This window comes from Gymnogyps californianus, chromosome 1, assembly GCF_018139145.2.
Source record: "Gymnogyps californianus isolate 813 chromosome 1, ASM1813914v2, whole genome shotgun sequence".
Lineage (NCBI taxonomy): Eukaryota > Metazoa > Chordata > Aves > Accipitriformes > Cathartidae > Gymnogyps > Gymnogyps californianus.
Genome location: NC_059471.1, coordinates 116,208,577 through 116,227,996, shown reverse-complemented (window position 1 = coordinate 116,227,996; position 19,420 = coordinate 116,208,577).

Here is a 19,420-nt window from a genome sequence, read left to right as displayed (position 1 = left end):
AATATATGTATATATGAGAACGGACTATCTCCTGTACCTTGCTCTCCCCTCCCTGACCTGCCTTTCTGTCCAGAGAAGGATTAGACTTGCTGTCAGGACACTGAGTGCATCAGCACGCTCTGCAACCTCTCGCTTTGAGGGGTTTGGCTGGCTGGGCTCAGGGCTGTGACATGTGTTGTCAGCTCTTTTTTACTTGCTGGATGTTAGCTCCAGGGCTGCTGGTGGCTCGAATTCCCCTAACGAAGATCTTGCTTAATCTCCTTCCCTATTGTTACCATTGATTATGATCTGTAGATATTTCATTTTCATTTTCCAAATTCCTCTTTTTTTTTTCCTGATGACAATGCACCAAGAGCACACTTGCAGCATGCAGGGACCATGCTGATCTCCAGGACGTGGCTGTTGAAAGGGGAAAGAACAATTCAGAGCTGAAGGGCCCATCACTAAGTATACCTAGCTCACAAGTTCCCTCAGATTCCCTAGCTTGAACACATTTTGTGATCTTGAAGTCAAAAGTGACCAGCAATGTCTGGAAACAGGAGATCCCTTGGGTAACATGGTCCAAATCCTTACAGTGGCTTGTTTAAAATCTGTGTTTTGGGCTCCATTGCTAAACTCCTAGGAAATATGAAAAAAACCAGGTTGAGTGTATCTGCAGGATACCAGAGACTGCATGTGTGGATCCTGATAGCTTCCTACCTAGCAGGGTGGTTTTGAGGTGCTTAGACGTGATTCAACCCCTTAAGTAGACAGACGCTTTGTAGACCCGATGTTACACCATTTCTCACCCTAGACGGTTGCTTCCTGTACAATACTTCATCTTTTATGATCTTAATTAATACCAATTGGTACACGATTGCCTCTAAAAATACTATTCTATGAGGAAAACTAATCTCTAATGTTACAGGGATTGGTATTTGTGAGAAATCATAATGTACTACAGCCCTGTGTAAATGATTAGATAGATAATCTTCCTCTGTTTTGATTTGTGTGTATCTATCTATATATTGTTTTTCTTGATAGCTTATATTGTAACTCCCACACCTGGAACTTCCATCACATGTTTTAAACCATTTCAGAAGTAATGCATGGCTAGAGGAGATCACACTTTTGAAAACTGTAATGAAAAACCATTATTAAATAAGGGATATACTTTCCCTCCCCCCCAATTTGCTTTCAATCAGCATACTAATTCTGCTCTTATGTAGAATTCACTCCTGCATTTATATGGCAGGGTGGTTTCATTTTTGGTCCATTCCTGTTTTGAGAAGGAATCCTCCTGCATACATCCCCAAGATTCCCTTTCTATTTCAGCAAGTATTGTGATTACATAAAACTAAAAGCAAAGATCTTAGATCTTAGTAAACAAAAACAGAGGAATGAATTAATCTTTAAGGCTGGCTATGACACTGAACTCACGATTCATGTATTATTTTTGTCAGCAGCATGTCCAAACTGCCAAGACCATTCTTGAAAATCACAGCTGTGATATCTACAATAACTGAACTACAGGAAAGCTGCAGTTAGGTCATACTGCCTTGTCACTGCAGATGAAACAAATGATAATAGTTAGCATTACTGCCTACTGATTTTGCAGCATATCTTGTTCAGTAAAAACAATTCTAACGATTAACAGCATCATCAAACAGTATGCTGAATGCCTTCCCTCCTGCCCTGTGTGGTTGGCTCAGGTAAGGAGCATGATGGTACAGATCAGCCCCAGCTAAATCAGTTTGGTCCCTGTTTATGGTGGGCAAGTGCAGAGAAAGGTGATGGAATGGGCTGGGAGAGGAGGTCAGGGAACTGGGTGGGGCCAGGTGGTTTTTGGAGGCCACCTGGGGAAGGGAAAGTTTCCAAAATGAAGCAGGGGAGAGGCTAAGGCCAGCAAGCAGCCTTCCAGTGGAGAGGAAGAAACACCCTGGGCTCCCTCTGTACAGTAAGTATTTGAGTACATTATCATAAGTAGGAAGAGGCTAGTCTCTGGAGTTAACTATTGTCAGCCAGAGCTGCTGATCAAGGGTGAGGTGTTAAAATTAGACTCTGGGCTGGAAGAGTATTAGGAAATTGATTTGGACATTTTACTGTGTTTTAGCAATCGAATTCTCAGAGTAAGTTTTATAGGGTTTGCTGCCAATTAGTTCAAACAGAGCTTGAAAAATGCTCCTGCCTAAGGTAAATACTACCAACTTCAGAAGAACTCAACTGCTGTTTCAGAGCACTTACATAAACATACGTTCCACATCTACAATTATTTGTTTTACAGAATTAAATTTAAGTGCTATTAATGGTTTGGAAGGCTTATACCAGCCTCCTGCATGCACAGGCTATTTGACCACAGGTGTCTGATGTCGAAGGTCTGCAAAACATCTACTTTGCATGTTTGCAAGCAGTCCAGGGACAAATTGCTTGATAATGCTGTTACAAACATAGGCTATATGTGGTAAAATGACAGAAGCCATGGACAAATAAGAGTATTGTAAACACCCTAAGTACTTGCAGTAGTATGTAATATGATGTGAGAAATCTCCAGAGGTCCAAAAAATTGTGTCTCATGTTAAAGGTAAGGGACTGCTTTTTTTTTTTGGCTCATCTTTTTGCTTTTCTCAGCTTGGGCTGAGGTGGTTTGGCTTAACCTGAGGGAAGTGGAGAGGAGTTGCTGCCTTAGCCCTGGGAATTGAATGTTGGCAGGCAAGCTAGCACATGCTACTTGCAGCCTGTCTCTAGCTGCAGCCAATCGATAGGGCCAACTTTGGGGCAATAAAGCTGAATGCTGAAAGATGCTCTAGACTTAATCTCACAGGATTCAGAGGAAGCAGAAGAAAAACTTGGAATACAAATGACGTGTTATATGCAAAAAGAACTTTCTTGCTCTTGGCAGGTAACCAAAAGAAATTCTGATGCAGAGGTTTAATATAGTATTGGTGTCATGCAAGTAAATTTTTTGGCTGTACTGCTGCACCAGCAATTCAAGGACTGTAGACGTGATTTTCTGTCTGCAGCAATTCTTAGGTATATACATCCCTGCATAAAGTGATTGAACTCTGTTTTAAAACAGTGCAAGTTCCTTGTCCCAGCTGCTGTGTCTGGAAGGTTGATCCAGAGTTTCATGCTGATAATCATGAAAGCACTTTTTTTTTTTCCTTTCCTTTCCCAACTTCCAGTTTCAGTTGATTCACTACCAGTTTGTATTTACTTGAACTTTTACTGATGTTATCTTTGAAACAGATCTTCTCTTACCTTCCTATTTGCCCCCTCTCAACTTTGGTGAGACAAAACTGTCCAACCTCTTGTAACTTCTCTGCTGAATAATCCATTCCTTTAATCATCTTTCTATTCTTCCTCTGTACCCTTTCTAGTTTACATTATTTTTTTCAGAATCTCAATGACCAGAAAAGCAGTCCAAATAGCGTCTCAGTGAAGCCTTTCAAAAGGACAGTCTTCTCTTTCTCTTCCAAAACTATCTTGCCTAAAGAATCTTAAGATGTCATTAGCTTTTTTCACACCTGCATCACACTAACAGCTTATAGCCATATGCTGGTTGACCAGTGCATCCTGATTTTCCTCCTTTTAGCCATCTCCAGCACATGGTCTCCATGGAAATAATAAGAAATCTTGTTATTGATCCCTAATCATACAACTCCATCTCCTATGCTGAAAATGCCTTCTCATTTTTATCATGAGAACATGTTATTGCCTATCGGTATAGATACCCAAGAGCTCCAGTCATATTGGGCAGCATTCTGCAAGGTCATATCTGAGGAATAAAAGCATAAATCTCTTTCATTGATCAAGTAAAACCTCCAAACTTCCCTGAGCCACATATAAAGCCTAAAATGTGATCCTGAATATGAAATGCTAAGAACATGGTTCGTGCAGGTTGGTGGTCTTGGTTAAAACAGCCTGGCAAGCCCTGACACAGTTTCAGTTGCCATATCCACTATTTTGGATTAAAGTTATAAATAAAACAAAATAGGCAGAACTAAGGTAATTGAAGTTGGACAGAAGTATTCAGACTTACAAAACTCTTATGTATTTAAAATGTGTAAAAGCCAAAACATACGATTTTGATTATAGTAGAAATAAGGTGAATGGATTCTTATTGTATAGACATTATTTGATCACTGATGTTTGTTCAGAGTAGATACTTTCAAAAACAAGACACTTGTTAAAAGAACCACTCCAAGTGGCCATACTAGTGGATGGTCTCAAAGTCTTACTATAGATTTGTAGTAAAACAGTCCAGACTTTACTCTGATATCCTGTCTATAACTAGAGTATTTATTTATCAGGTAATCTTTTAGTTATGAGGAAGAAGGAGCTAAATGTACAAATGGCACAGTCAAACAAACTACATTTAATTGTAAAAACTTGAAATTATTCACAATGTTTAAAGTAGACTATTTCTAACCAAACAAAAGCCACTATTCTATTCCCCAATAGTGACAAATTACAAAAAATTACAATCCATGCCTCCCACAAGTCTACATGTGATAAGCTTGCAGAGACCAAACACAAATCTCTACTTTCTCAAGGAATATCGAACTGCGAGGGCTGCTGAAAAGGTTATGGGATGGGGGAGGAGGGAAGGAAGGGCGGGCAGATGATGTTCTCTCTTTCACGAGACGCACAAAAGCGAAGCAGCCCAATTCTACACCAAAAGCTACCTAATTTAAAAATACTTTAGAAAAGGATTATTACATCTGACTTATGTCACCAAAGCAGAGCTTGGCAAGGAAAGACGACTTTCAAACAGAGTCTGAATATAGAGAGATGTGAGTTCTAATCATAACATTTTGCTCCTTCAGAAGCTTTATGCCATCTACTTTCCTCAGTATTTCTGTAGTGAAAGGCATTAATGATACTTGGAAATCTTACCCGTGCAGTTTCTAAAGACAATGCAAAGTGTTTTGATGATTAAGAATAGCACCAACTAAACAACATCATTGCTGCCACTGGGACACGTAGATGCATTGATAATAGGAGGAGGTGGGCAGCTAAGTGTACCAGGCAAACAGAGCCTTCTGAAGAAAAGTTTATCTGAAAATATAAGGGTTTTTATCAAAGCATTACAAATTCAAATTCACAGAAAGCTAGAGAATAAATTGCTGCATACAAAATTCATATCTGAAGTGCTGAAATGAAATGCTTGTACTGAAAAGAAATGCTGTGCAAGAATTGTTTGGTGTGTCAAGAATTTCTTGTAGGATTTTTTTGAAGGGGTAATGTAAGTAAAGACTATTTGCTCAATAACAAGGAAGCTAAGCAATCAAGAGATGGGATCCAACAAATATCAAATGTCAGAAACCTCTTATTAAAAGCCATCATACCAGCAATATCATCTTTCTTGCAGTATGTCATATATGCATCTTAGTTGATGCATAAGCTAATTAATCTTGTAAGGCCAGAAGCTAAAAGATCACAGACAGCAGCATGGATGAGCAATCTTTACATCTGGAAGAGAATACATGGTAAAATGAAAAGTTTTTCAGATCCACAGACAGCCAGACATCCTTTATGTTCAGCATAGTGTTTATGTCTCACATTATGCTTCCCTGAAATGAGGTTTTTGTTTTGATTTTTTTTTTAAGCGTTTAAGATGAATAAATCTTCTGTGAATCAGCTATAAAGATCTTTATCCTGATTTCAGTGTCCCGAGCCAGCTCAATCTGTGACTGAGAATATTTTTACTGTAAGAGAATCCCTTTACTTGGGGAACTTAACACAGCATTTCAAGTGACACAATACTGAGAGGAGCATGATTTTTAAACAATTTTAATTCACCCATTTAAAAGAAGAGATGCAGTTTCTACTTCTAATGATATTAAATTCAGCAGTGTGGTCTGAAAAATTCCAGGAAAGAGATTAACTTGGTTACATGTAGACACATAGAATCATTTAGGTTGGAAAAGACCCTTAAGATCATCAAGTTCAACCGTAAACCTAAAACTGCCAAGTCCACCACTAAACCATGTCCGTAAGCACCACGTCTCCATGTCTTTTAAATACCTGCAGGGATGGTGACTCCACCACTTCCCTGGGCAGCCTGTTCCAATGCTTGACAACCCTTTCGGTGAAGAAATTTTTCCTAAACCTCCCCTAGCACAACTTGAGGCCGTTTCCTCTCATCCTATCACTTATTACCTTGGGAAAAGAGACCAACACCCACCTCTCTACAGCCTCCTTTCAGGTAGTTGTAGAGAGTGATAAGGTCTCCCTTCAGCCTCCTTTTCTCCAGACTAAACAACCCGAGTTCCCTCAGCTGCTCCTCATAAGACTTGTTCTCTAGACCCTTCACCAGCTCTGTTGCCCTTCTTTGGATGCATGTAATGTAAGCATCTATAAACTAGGTTTTGGTTTTTTTTTTTGCATTCCAATTATATTCAGTAGGACTTGTAGGGTGCAGTGCTTTGCATCTGAAAATAAAATGTCTAAAACAGATGAAAGGACTTGCATTCTGTCGTCTTCTCTTCATTGGCTACAAAGAGAGTATAGGATGACCTGCTTAGACATAGGTTTCTAAGTTACATATGAAAATCTTGTCTCAAGCAATGGCACCAATTGATATAACTTCATAAAAGAAATAGATTTATAGAAAAGATATGGTTGATGAATTACTATCTTTTGTATGAATATCTGGCTGGGCTGAAAATAGGCTATGATAAATCCAGTGTGCTCTAAAGTGGATCAGCAATACCACTTGGCAAATCTCACCTATTAAGCTAGTTTTTTTTCTACTGAGAAAGTGGGGATAGGGCAATTCCTTTATAATGCACTTAAGCATATAGTCCAGAACCCACCTGGCAGTGGAGGTGCTAGGTGCTAGCTCATATTATTTGCACATCCTTAGCCTGAAACCTCCTGCAGGAGTCAAATAGCTGAGATCCTACCTTGGGGTCGGTTAGACCTTCACAGCTCTGACCAGAGAGTACAGACCTGTGCTCAGCAGCAGCTCTTCACGACAATTCAGAGCCACTAGAAATGAAGTCTTTTAGGGGGCCTTTATCTGTTCCAGAAGTCTTCAGTTGCTGTAACTTGCTGCAGTTTCCACAGTTCTGGAAAACATGCGTTCCCTAATAAGACATCTTTTTTGAAGGTGTATGTTAAACTAGAATACAGAATATACATTGTTTAGTTATTCTGTGTCTCAAGTGAGCAGTTTAAAAACAGGATATAGACCTTTCCTGAGCTGTGCACAGTACTCAAAAGACTGTGCCAAATCTGAAACTACCATGAGTTAACAACTATGGGTTTATCATCTTGCAAATTTAATTTTTAAATGAGAACAAGAGACCTTAAACTTAGCTTTCAGGTCTCTGAGGGATTTTTTCTTTCTGTTTCCCTGTTTATCTATCAAAGACTGAAAAAAGGGCCAGAAGAGTAGAAGTCCTCTGGATATTGATCCAATGTGTTAACACTTCTACCATTGCTATTAGAGCTACTGTAGTTGGAAAATAAAGCAAAAAGGAATATTAATCTTAAATTCCTCCAGCTGAAATACTGCATTTTCTGACTCCACATTCTTCCTGAGTGGTAGAGACTACTTTTATTAGTACAATATTAAAACAAAACAAAAAAACCCAGAACCACTTTTGCTTGCAAGTTTGAAATGTTGGCCCCGCTTATATTTCTCTTTTTCTGTATTGAAGATTAGGACAAGTATAAGCCCAATTACAATCACAGGAGCCATAGGTGTATGAAAGAAGTGACTGAAACAGTGCCACACCCCATCTGTGATAAACCAAAAGTGAAAAAGTATAAAGAATATTGCTTTCCCCTTACAAGAATCTTGCAATTTGTGTTTCCAGCTCATAACAGTAGAAATGGTGCACAGGCTAGATGATTTAACAGCTAATAAAATAGTGAGTATGTCCAAACTACTTGGTACAAATAAAAGATTAGACTAAGTTCTCACTTGGTTTTCTTAGACGTACATCCAAAATGCCTACACTTGCAATAAGAATTTGTGTAGGGAAGTCACAGTATTTAAAATACCAATGGAAATTCAAAGATTCCATTCTGCAACTGTGCTAAAATTCATGCTTTAGGCAATGCCATGAGAGAAACATAAGCTACTGGTGTGCACCAAAATGAAAACTTTAGGACTTTTATTTATGCATGTTGATGCACCGTATTAATGTGTTATGTGCATCTAAAAACAAAAATTGCTTTATCTTCCTCTGAATACGTGAGGCCAAGAGGAGCAGAGAAAGCCCTGCCACAGAGGGCAGGAGAGTTCCCTCGTGGTTTTGTGGGGTTAGACATAAAGGATGGGGCTTGCTTTGGGTATGGCCCCTGTGCTTGGGGCAGTCCTAGCATCACCCCAGCAACACCTGTGTCCTGGTGCCACCCCTCAGCATGGCACTCTAAATCCCACGCTGGCGTGATTTCAGCATTCTGAACCACAGAACTATGCAGAAAAATCACGTCCTGGTGTGCCATAGGGAAGGGAATCATCCTGAAGCCCTGTGCCTTATGGCCTCAGGGCCAGAAGTTGTCCCTGACCCTCCTTGTATTTTGTCATACAGCTGAAGCAACCTTGGCTGAGCCTGCTCTGCAGGATTAGTCCCTGAGGAGTTTGAACATGAGTCAGCTTGCACCCATTGGCTTGTGTGGTCTCCAGAGACCCATTGGCTTGTGTCCTGTGGGTGCTATAGGCGTTCTCTCTCTCCTTCCCCAAACAAAAGAGGTGCTGTCTTTGCTGTGGTCTTCCTCTCTCTGCCTCTAAGTGGAGACTAAGCGTGTGCAAGGGGTGATGGGGTAAAGAGTGGAGAATATTTATGTATTCATCCTCTGTAGTACCACCTCTTTTTACTGCTTGGGAGTACAAGACAAGCTAATTCCCTGTATCTCCTCCTTTCTCCGCGTTTTTTTGCTTCTTGTCCCTTGGCTGTAGGGAACTGGGAATCAGGGGACTAAAGCTTCCTCTTTAGGCTGCCACTTCAAATCCAGCCCAGGCTGACAATGGCTGTTTCAGTGTACGTAAAATTAATTTTCCCTGGATTTCAGTGGATCAGGGGCTGTACCTCAAAAAATAATTGACAGCACTGCTAGAAGTCTTAGCAGATAACCCAAAGACTGAAGTCTTGACATCCCCAGAGATCTCATTGAATATCTGAGCTGAATCATATCCAAGGGGCAATGGAAGATAATTATGCAGTTCAGATGCTTTAGTCTACATACCTGTTTTGGAGGGAAAAAAAAAATCCATATAGACATATTCCCGGGCATATTCACCAGGTACATGACGTGTACACACACACTGTTAACACAATTGTTAAAGGCTTGTAAAACAGTATAGCTTGCTGCTCAAGTATGAACTAGCTATCTAGTGGTTTGCTGAAGGTCTAATGAGAACATTACAATCATATTTTACTGATTGCTTCTGTCTTTCTATAAAAACTGATGCTTCCTTTAGTTTTAAGCCGTAAAGCTGTGTTCAGCTCTGCATGCCATGGTGTTTCTACTGCACCAGTTCAGCCATTCTGCTAAAATCTGTTGTTAAAATGATTTTATATTTCTTAGAGGATATTGCAAAAGGGTGGAAGAAAACAGCAGAGACCTGCAGTGGCTTTGGAGGGTCTAAATAAATATGAAGATAACACTGAATCAAAACACCACCACCTCAATGCCCCTTCCTTAAAGGTTTTGTTATTGACCATTTATCTGAGAGCTAGGCACACAGAAGGCACTAATCCCCCCACGATGTATAGTGCAGTATAAATGTCATGTTCAAATAATACATTACAGTAAATAACACACAAGTTTACCACAAAGTTCAGTCACTTTGTACTAAAATTGATGTATTCATTTATTAATATTTAATGTTTCTGCTGCGTGAACTCCAGTAATAGTTTTCTGTAGGCAATTTGTCTTTTATTTACAGGTACATATAATTGTATTTGACAGCAGGAACATAAAAATATTTGCAGATAAATTTTACTCAAAAAAAAAAAATCTCTGCAATTTAAAAATATTCAAGGATGTTGAAGAATATATTTTAAATGTTAACTAAAGAGCAGTTAAACATTTTTCAAACTGCCCCATCTGGCACAGCTGTAAATAACAATCTGTCTGTTTTAAACAGTCCTCTGTTGACTATGTTAGCAAATGTTAGGATTATTTGCTATTAACTGACAATTTCATATTCGAGTATATTTATAAAGTTCTGCAGTGTTGACACTAGTACGTACATCATTTCTTACAGATCGGTATAATGCTGAAAGAATCTTTGTGCAAATGTATTTAAAGATCTTCATCTTTACGTCTGAAGATGTTGATATGGATGGAGTTAGAGATATTTATCACCATCTTTACTTTGATCCCCTTTTCTGCAAAAAGGCAATAAGCTGAAAAATTCATGCATCTGGAGAAGTAGGGAAGACAGTTTCATCTGCCACTGAAAGTAATCACTTAGGCACAAAGGATTGGCTGACTTCTGGATGTGAGTGCGTACAACACAGATGTTTTGCAGATGTTATGTGTTGCATAGTGGTCTTTCATCAAAGCAGAATTTGTGGCTGTTTCCTCACTGCTAAACCAGTGGTATGTAATACAATTCCATTAATTATTATGAAAAGCAGATAGCAGAACAATAAAAGTAAATATTAATCGCAGGTACCAGTGTATGTTACTCTGTATGAACAAATTAAAGGGGAGAGATCAGTTCACTTCTGTTGATGAGTACTTGAATATTGACATGAGAGAGGCAGGAATTCCCAACCTGTGTTCCAAAAGAAAATCAACTTTTGCTTGGCCCACTGGTTTGGACATAAAGCAAATATTATATGGTAAAGTACGTTTTATAAAATACATTTTTCATTCTTTAAGTAGCAGTTATCAGTTTGTTGCTTTCAATTTAAAATAACTCCTTATTGTATCAGATAGATAGAGAACACCCTACCTGTGTTCAGGCCATGCTATTACCTATGCACAATGCATATAAAACATTTCAGCTTTCTAAGGCCAAAAGCAGATGCAAACAGAAGTGGGACATTTAGGCACTAAAATAGGCACCGTTTCTTAAAGAACAAAGCTAAACTAATTGTCTAATTATCTCTTCCAAAGCCCTGAAAACTTACTTGTCCTGGAAATTCTTTTCATGGGGTTGGGTAAAGTGAAGCTGCTACAAGTGTATAGCAATGGGCAGAGTGAAATAAATGTGAAAGACAGCAGCACTCAGTCCCAGGTACTTCAAAAGCTGCACTGAGAAGAGACTTTATCTAACATCTCCCACTCCGATGTAAAATTACCGCCTACTCGGTATGTTATTTATGTGTATTCAAAGTCATAGCTACTAGCTTGCCTTTAAAGCTGATGTTTTAACTATTTTCTTTGGTGTGCAAGCCCAGCAGAGATGTGCTGACAGTAAACCAGGTTCAACATTTTCTTGTATATCGGCATTATTTGTTAAGCTCTGGTCTGCACTGGCTGTGCAAAAAATGCTGACAGGAAACAAAATGCTCAAGTGTCAGTGAATCACTTTGGCCAGAGGATTCTTCGTTAAAGGTAATTATGCATGAGAAGAACTTTGCTTGATTGTCAGCTTGAGGTTGTAGAACTGGCAGATTGGGGAAAACAAAACAAATTTAACTTGCAAATAAAGTATACTTAACATGGAAATAACTGACAGACAACAACTTATAAAGTTCCTGCCTGCTGCTTTTATGGCCACTTTGCAGGCAGAACTATCATTTATATGGAAGTAGCAAGCACTACCACCCTCTCCTGAAGGTTTCATTGTGATCAAGCTAAATCTGTTTAGAATGGGATAGTCGGGTCCAGAACCCCTTCAAAGGCAACATAACAAACCTGTTGATAAACAGCCTGTCCCTTCTGTGAAACAGAAGCGCAGAAAAAACAATTTTAATAGAAGTGTCTGTGAAGATAGACTCGTTTTTTTGTTTTCTTTTGTTTTAAAGCAGATAAATATAAGAATTTTCTTCTTAAAGTTGAATCTTTTTTCTTTTGAAAAAACTGGTCTTGCATAAGCAGGAAGAACTTCATACGGAGACTGCAAAAACAAACAAACAAAATTTTGCCCAAAACCCAGTCCCCAAACCCTCCTCCATGTGGGATCTAAGGGTAACAATGTCCCAGCATCCCTCCAGACCCCTTCCACGCTTCAGCTGGGGAAGAAAGGGAACGAATTCTCCGGGGCTTCACACAGTCCCCAGTTCTCTTGTTTCTCTCTTTAACTCTGGTTTGTAAAGGTGTTTCAAATACCTCAAATATCTTAAACTGATGTTCTGAGGATAAGAAAAAAGATGCTACCAAATTTCGTTTCCAGCTTTGAATAAAAGTCTGTCATCAAATTGAATTGCGTAACTATATATCAATTGTTACAATGGCAAAATATATTAAGAAGATTCAATAGAAAAAGGAATTGGTTTTAGGAATAAATAAATACAGGTTAGCTATGAAATGTCTTTGTTCAGTGACTGGGATATGGAGTACGAATGAAATGCATATTTGTTCTACACATTTTTTTTGTACTTTCAAGAATGACAGAAGTTAGAGTTGACTGAAAGGAGAAATTACAGAATTGAAATTTATGATATATATATTTGCAATTGCTACTTAATAAGATACATTCAGAAGTAGTGAAGATATAATACGCACTGAAAATAGTAGACATGGAAGAAAATTGTATCACAAATATTAATTAAATTGGATTTCAAGCCATCCATTACACAGTGGAAATGAACTTAGAAGAAGAAGATATGGCTTGGCATGCAAAATAATTATTTTAAATGGGTATATGCATTAAAAGGTTGTGTCAACCTGCACATGCAATTCCAGTGACCTTGTCTGGTAGGGGATGGGGAATTTTGCCTTCAGACTGCTGCAGGCTAATTGGCACTGCACTCCTGTTTTCCAAAAATAGAATAGTTAATGTTATTCTTTATTTGCAGACCCTTTTTCTCTTAGACTATTGCAAGGCTTTTTAATAAGAAACCTTAGAGTATATTTGTGAAATGAGTCAGATATTTTAACTGGGTATGTTGAAGCAAATGTAAAAAGGGATTTACCAAGGTGATGTGTCAGTGGCAAAAAGCTGGCTGAAGAGTTCACAAACAAAATATATACTTAAGTTTGGTTAAACCCACGGAGGGAATATCCCATGTACTCCAAACTTGAAAAGTATAAGGGTAATTATCTGAAAAGACTTGTGTCTTCCTTTCTATTCTCATATTTCAACGCTGTCAATAGTTTGTTTTAGCTTTGACAAACTTTGCATAAACTCTGTTAAAGTTTCAAAGCAATGGATTGAGGGGAAATACTCGGTTGCTTTTCCTTAAATGTGTGTCTCATCTGGGCAGCATGGGTGCAGTTGATTGCATCAGTGGTGGGTGAGCCATCTAGGGATTTCAACAACTGTTACAGCAGGGAGGGCTTGACTTTTCCATTTCCTCCCTCAGCTCAAGGAACAACAGACAGAACTAGAAAAGTCTGTGCCATGTCAGCACGTCCAACAGAAAACTTTGCCTTGTGAGGGAATACATATACGCTGCTTGGTGCTGGAGTGAGAGGTACGCAAGATGGATGATAGTTAAGCTGACTGCAAGAAGTAACAAGGCAAAGGATTATTACTGAATGCTGGAATATTATCTAGTCAAATGTCTAGGAAACCATGGAGGAATCACAGAGACTTGATTATAAAGAAACTGTCATGGTTTAACCCCAGCCAGCAGCTAGGCACCATGCAGCTGCTCCCTCACTCTGCCCTCACTCCCAGTGGGATGGGAAGGACGATCAGGAAAGAAGGTAAAACTCGTGGGTTGAGATAAGAACAGTTTAATAACTAAAGTAAAATATAACACTAACAATAATAATAATGAAATCTAATAATAATAGTAATGAAAAGGAATATAACAAAAAAAAGAAAAGGGGGGGTGGGGGTGGGGAGAGAAAAAAAACCCCATTGTGCAAAAAAATTGCACAATGCAATTGCTCACCACCCGCTGACCAATGCCTGAGCAGCGATCCACCCCTCCCGGCCAACTCCCCCCAGGTTATATACTGAGCCTGATGTTCTATGGTATGGAATATCCCTTTGGCTAGTTCGGGTCAGCTGTCCTGGCCATGCTCCCTCCCAACTCCGTGTACACCTGCTTGCTGGCAGAACACAGGAAACTGAAAAATCCTTAACTTAAGCGCTACTTAGCAACAACTGAAAACATCAGTGTGTCATCAACATTATTCTCCTACTAAATCCAAAACACAGCACTGTACCAGCTACTAAGAAGAAAATTAACTCTATCCATCCCAGCTGAAACCAGGACAGAAACTTATAGAAAAAAGGAATGGTCTCTCTTCTACCTGCCTCAGGCAAATTTATCACTAAATCCTTTTTCCAAACTTGTCAATCTCCATTTCTAACTAGTTCTGTGCCAGTTACTCTCGTTAGAAGATTATTCCCAAACCTCATTGCATTGAAGGTTAGAAATGTTTTTCTAACTTCATGATGTGTTTGTTCCCATGTTGACATTACCCTTTAGCTAAAATATTATTTTCCCCTTTCTGTTTTTTACTTCAATGATATGTTTGTAGACAGAACCCCTATCCTAATCTCAGCTGTTATTTTTGCAAGCTCTAACAGTCTTTCAGCAACCTCTTTGCAATTGTATAGTCATTTAAGAATGGATTGACCCAGCAGAATTATTGAAAATACTAGGTACTCTACCTGCTATTTTGCATCCTGTTCTTTCAGAATTCTGCTGTGATGATTATTTGGTCTCAAAAGACCAAATAAGCTCCTTAGCAATTCCCTAACCTGATTCCCTTTAGCCATTCTGCCTTTTGTTCCATGCTCAACATCATCTCCTCTGATTGAAATGAGGCAGAGTATTTACTTAGTTTTTGGGCTGTACCTACTTTATCTTTAATCTCTGTCCCATTCTTCCTGCATAGCAACTCCATTTTTCCCCCAATTGTTTTAATATCCTTTGCAAAGTCTAATTTTCACTGTATGTAGGCATTTCTTCATCTTTAACACTGAGCTTGCTTTGCTGCTCAGTACTTTCTTGTTGGTTCTGCATGCCCAGCATCTGTATTTCTTGCCACTGTACATCCTACTGGGCAAGCCTATTTACACATTTAAAATAGCAATTACGGTTTTAAATGAGGAAAACATATTTCCAAAATGCGGTACTGCACTATGCTTCACCACTTCCAGGCCAGGTTACTTTAGCAGCTTGTTTTTGGTATCCTAAAGGAAACTCTCATTAGACAGGTGCAACCTTCCCTTTGCTTAGTTAGCATTGCTTGGTATGTATCATTTTGCATTTATATGTTGGCTTTCAAGTTATATTCTGGGTGAAATACTGATTTGTGTTCTATAAAGATTTATGTAGCTTTATGTAGCTTCTGCATTCTCTCCTAAGTGGTGATCAAATGAAACTTTTCTATTTACTCTATGGATGACATTTATGGGCTGAGTAGAAATGATGTAAAGGACTCTCTTTGGTAATTCAGAAGAAAAACACAACAGTAATATCGGTTTCCTCATGGTAGACATAATTTTTGATACGGTGGTGTAAAATGAACGCTAAACAAAATTTTAGCAATAAATAAACTTTTATAAGAATGACAGTAAATTAAGCTTATATGTATATTTATGCTATTGCATGAGTGTTCAAATCTGCCTTGTACCTGTGTTTTGCTAATTCCTTTCCTCATTCTGTACCTGCTCCCACACTTTTAATAACAACTCCTTATTTAATATTGCCTTTTGTTGCCTCCCATCATGTTTCTCTTTCATTTCCTTGAATTGCCTCTTTTTCCTATTGCTGTTTATTTTTAACTCCTACTTTCAAAGTAATTTCTTGCTTCACCTGATTGCCTTCATAACACTAAGCTGGTTTTGCCTTGAATATTTTGTGACAGGCAACTTTGAGCACTGTAAGGTCTCTTGCCATCTCCGTGCTAGGGGAGGGGAAGCTGCCCTTTGCAGCATCTGTTGCCTAGCAATCTGTTTCTCAGGTGCCTTTAGCTGTACAGCATTGTGATCAAAGCTTAAAAGGCAAGCGCAAGGGAAAGTGAAAATGGGCTTGAAAAACACTGCAATCAAAGCACAGCACTTGCTGCAACATTTGTGATTTTTACATGACGGTGAAGAGACTCCAGCAATACTTTATGCCCTACGTGCTATTATGTACAAAAGACTTAACTCCTTTTGCTAAGTGCACTGTACTCCTTGGAAGAGAGAAAGCAGTTGTCACCATCTAGCAGCTCTCCACTGGATGGTGTGGCATGACTCTACCTGTTCAAGATTCAAACTAATATTGCTCAGCCTTGATTTCTGTTTTTTACATCACCTTAGACTTTTTCACTAACCATCAGGTAGCATTTGTACCAGAGGCCAAGGAAGTAGCGTGTTTCCTATAGGATAAAGTTGGTATAGGTGGGATGGAGTACCCTGAGAAACTCTACTGTTTGTCATTCAGGTATCATTCAGAGTCAAAGACCCAGGCACATAACAGACCGTCACTGTGATCAATTTTAGCTGTTTCATGACATAGCAACTAGTCCACACTGGCCCCTGCTAAAGATGTGAAAGTTCCCCATACTTCGACACCAACCATATCATGTTCAGGCTTAAAAAACGCATAAAAGAAATCTTGTGTAATAAGGCTTTGTTGATATGGATGATGCCCAGGTTCTTGAGACGTTGGGCTAAATTTTATTTGCGCCATGAAACTAACTAACTAATACCATCATTGAACAAAATTAGATGGAGTGATTAGTACCATTCATGATGTTAGAGGGAAAATGAAATTAATCATCCTTGCAAAACCAAACATCTCTCAGTGACATCATCTGGATGCAAATATTAGATTAAGACAGTATGACCCCAGCCTAACATAGCATTTTCCAAAACTGTCTTTGTAGTTTGGGTATTTGCGTCGTATTGACTTTCATTGTGATTGAGAATTGAAATAATTTAGGCATTCATACAAGTGTTTTATCTATGAAGTGACCCCTGAATAGAAACATGAGTATGTACTCTGTTATTAAAAAATTGTATTCTACAGATGGTACATAAAAATCCAGGGATAAAGATAAGTGTATGTCATGGTTTAACTCCAGCCAGCAACTAAGCACCACGCAGCCGCTCCCTCACTCCTCCCCCTGCTCCCAGTGGGATGGGGAGAAGAATCAAAAAAAAGTAAAACTCGTGGGTTCAGATAAGAACAGTTTAATAACTAAAGTAAAATAAAATATAATAATAATACAAATATAATGATAAAATTGTAATTAAAAGGAATATAACAAAAAGAGATAAATTAGAGCCAAGAAAAGACAAGTGACGCACAATGCAATTGCTCACCGCCTGCTGACCGATGCCCAAGCAGCGATCCACCCCTCCTGGCCAACTCCCCCCAGTTTATATACTGAGCATGACATTCTATGGTATGAAATACCCCTTTGGCTGGCTCGGGCCAGCTGCCCCGGCTCTGCTCCCTCCCAGCTTCTTGCACACCTGCTTGCTGGCAGAGCATGGGAAACTGAAAAGTCCTTACCTTAAGATAAGCGCTACTTAGCAACAACTAAAACATCACTGTGTTATCAACAGTATTCTCACACTAAATCCAAAACACCCTGTACCAGTTACTAGGAAGAAAATTAACTCTATCCCAGCCGAAACCAGGACAGTATATCATCCTAAAGACAAGACTTCTCAGAAATCCAGAAAGGTTAGGGTACAACAGCTAAAAAAGATCTCGTGGTAATCTCTTGTCTTTCTTTATGGTTCACAAAATAAAGGATTTCATTGGCCCATCTTTCAAAAGCATAACAGGGAAATGCAGTAGAAACACAGGTGATTTCGAATTGCACTCAAAGTTTCTGTACCACTAGAAGGTTAAGCAGGTAAGTCTCCTTCCCAACTAAGCAGCTGCTGAGCGAGTCTCTTGACTGTGATTTTGGGACTTCACAATGACATTTTCACATACCGTGCTTTTGGCATGTGAGCAAAAACCACACCCTGCTGCTTCTCCCGTTCCTGATACTTTCTCAATTAGAAGATCATAGTTATTTGTCATAATTTTATTTATTACATTTCATAAAAAGAAACAAGATTTTCAGGGAATGGAGTAATACTCACCCATCCCCATGATTCCCATATTTTCAGACTTTAGCCATTCTATAGTGCATCTGAGTTTCAAGTTTAAACTGATTATTTGCTACTAAGATAACATTTTAATAATAAGCATATAAGAAGATAGTCAGATGCTTTGTTGACTGGAGAAATATTTAATCGAAGAGTTGGTGTGGAATGACCTTTTCCTTAACTTTCTGGGCCTAAAAGAGCAGTTTTTCTGTCTATGTTTCATGTCTGGTTTTAAGTTTTCTCAGAAAGGTGTTTCCTTACCTATGCTGTAAAAAAAGTGTAGGTCTTCACCAGAAAGAAAAAGGGAATGAATCTTCAGAAGTAACAGATATAGGACTTCTAGTCTGAAGGTATTTTCCTTTGCAAGGCTGGAGGAGGGAAGGGGGATGGAAATGAGATGGTGAGGGTAGAATTATAGTTGGACTGAGAGGCCCACTGAACCTTACTCTGCGTTTGAACTTTCCCAGGCTCCCAAGAAATATGCTTTATAGATCAATAAATGAGTGAAGACTCTCCCTCCTCTTTAAACTCTTGAAGGGAACACATTCACTTCCCTGCTTTTGAAGGCTTGCCTATAAGGGCAAGTTATGAGAAATTACAGTTTCATTTGAAAATTTTTGCACAGCAACTAATAGCCAAAATTGATCATTTCTCACTACCCTTTAAAATCTGTGCAGCAGTGTGTCTTTGACACCATAGCACCACACCAAAAGTTAGTCTCATGGTGCTCTCTCCCATCACGGGGCTGGAAGCAATTTGCTGCGGTTCCCCGCTCGCCCCCCATCCCCCGCCCCCCCCCCCCCCCCAAGCTCAGTTAGAAATCATATAAGAAGCTCTGGGAATGCTGGGACTGGAGAACAGCAAAGACTCAGAAGTCAGCTGTATTGTTCACGTGTTTTTTGCAAACTATGCCCATTTTCAAGTTGTTGTCAGCCAGCAGGGAAGGAAGGTGGTGCAGCGAGACCCCCAGCCATTGCTGTGGGGATGCTGCTGTCTGCATGTGCCACCGCATGGCCAGGTGGTATGAACAGCCAGTTGCTATGTCATTTTGGACCAAGGAGGATAAAATCTAAGGGGTAGTTTTGGTGAGCTCTGCCTGCACCAAGTGAACTTCCAATAGCTCAGTTTCTGGGCTCAGAAAATCAGTATTCATTTTTAGGAAAGGACGTGATGTGGAATGAGGATATATAACAATGGCATAAGTGTGAATGCCCCCCAGCTGCATTTCAGGCCCTTTTTGCAGCCCACTTTCCCTACAGCTGGAGCCCCGCTCCCTGGCAGGAGGTGGCCAGGCATCCTGCTGCTCTC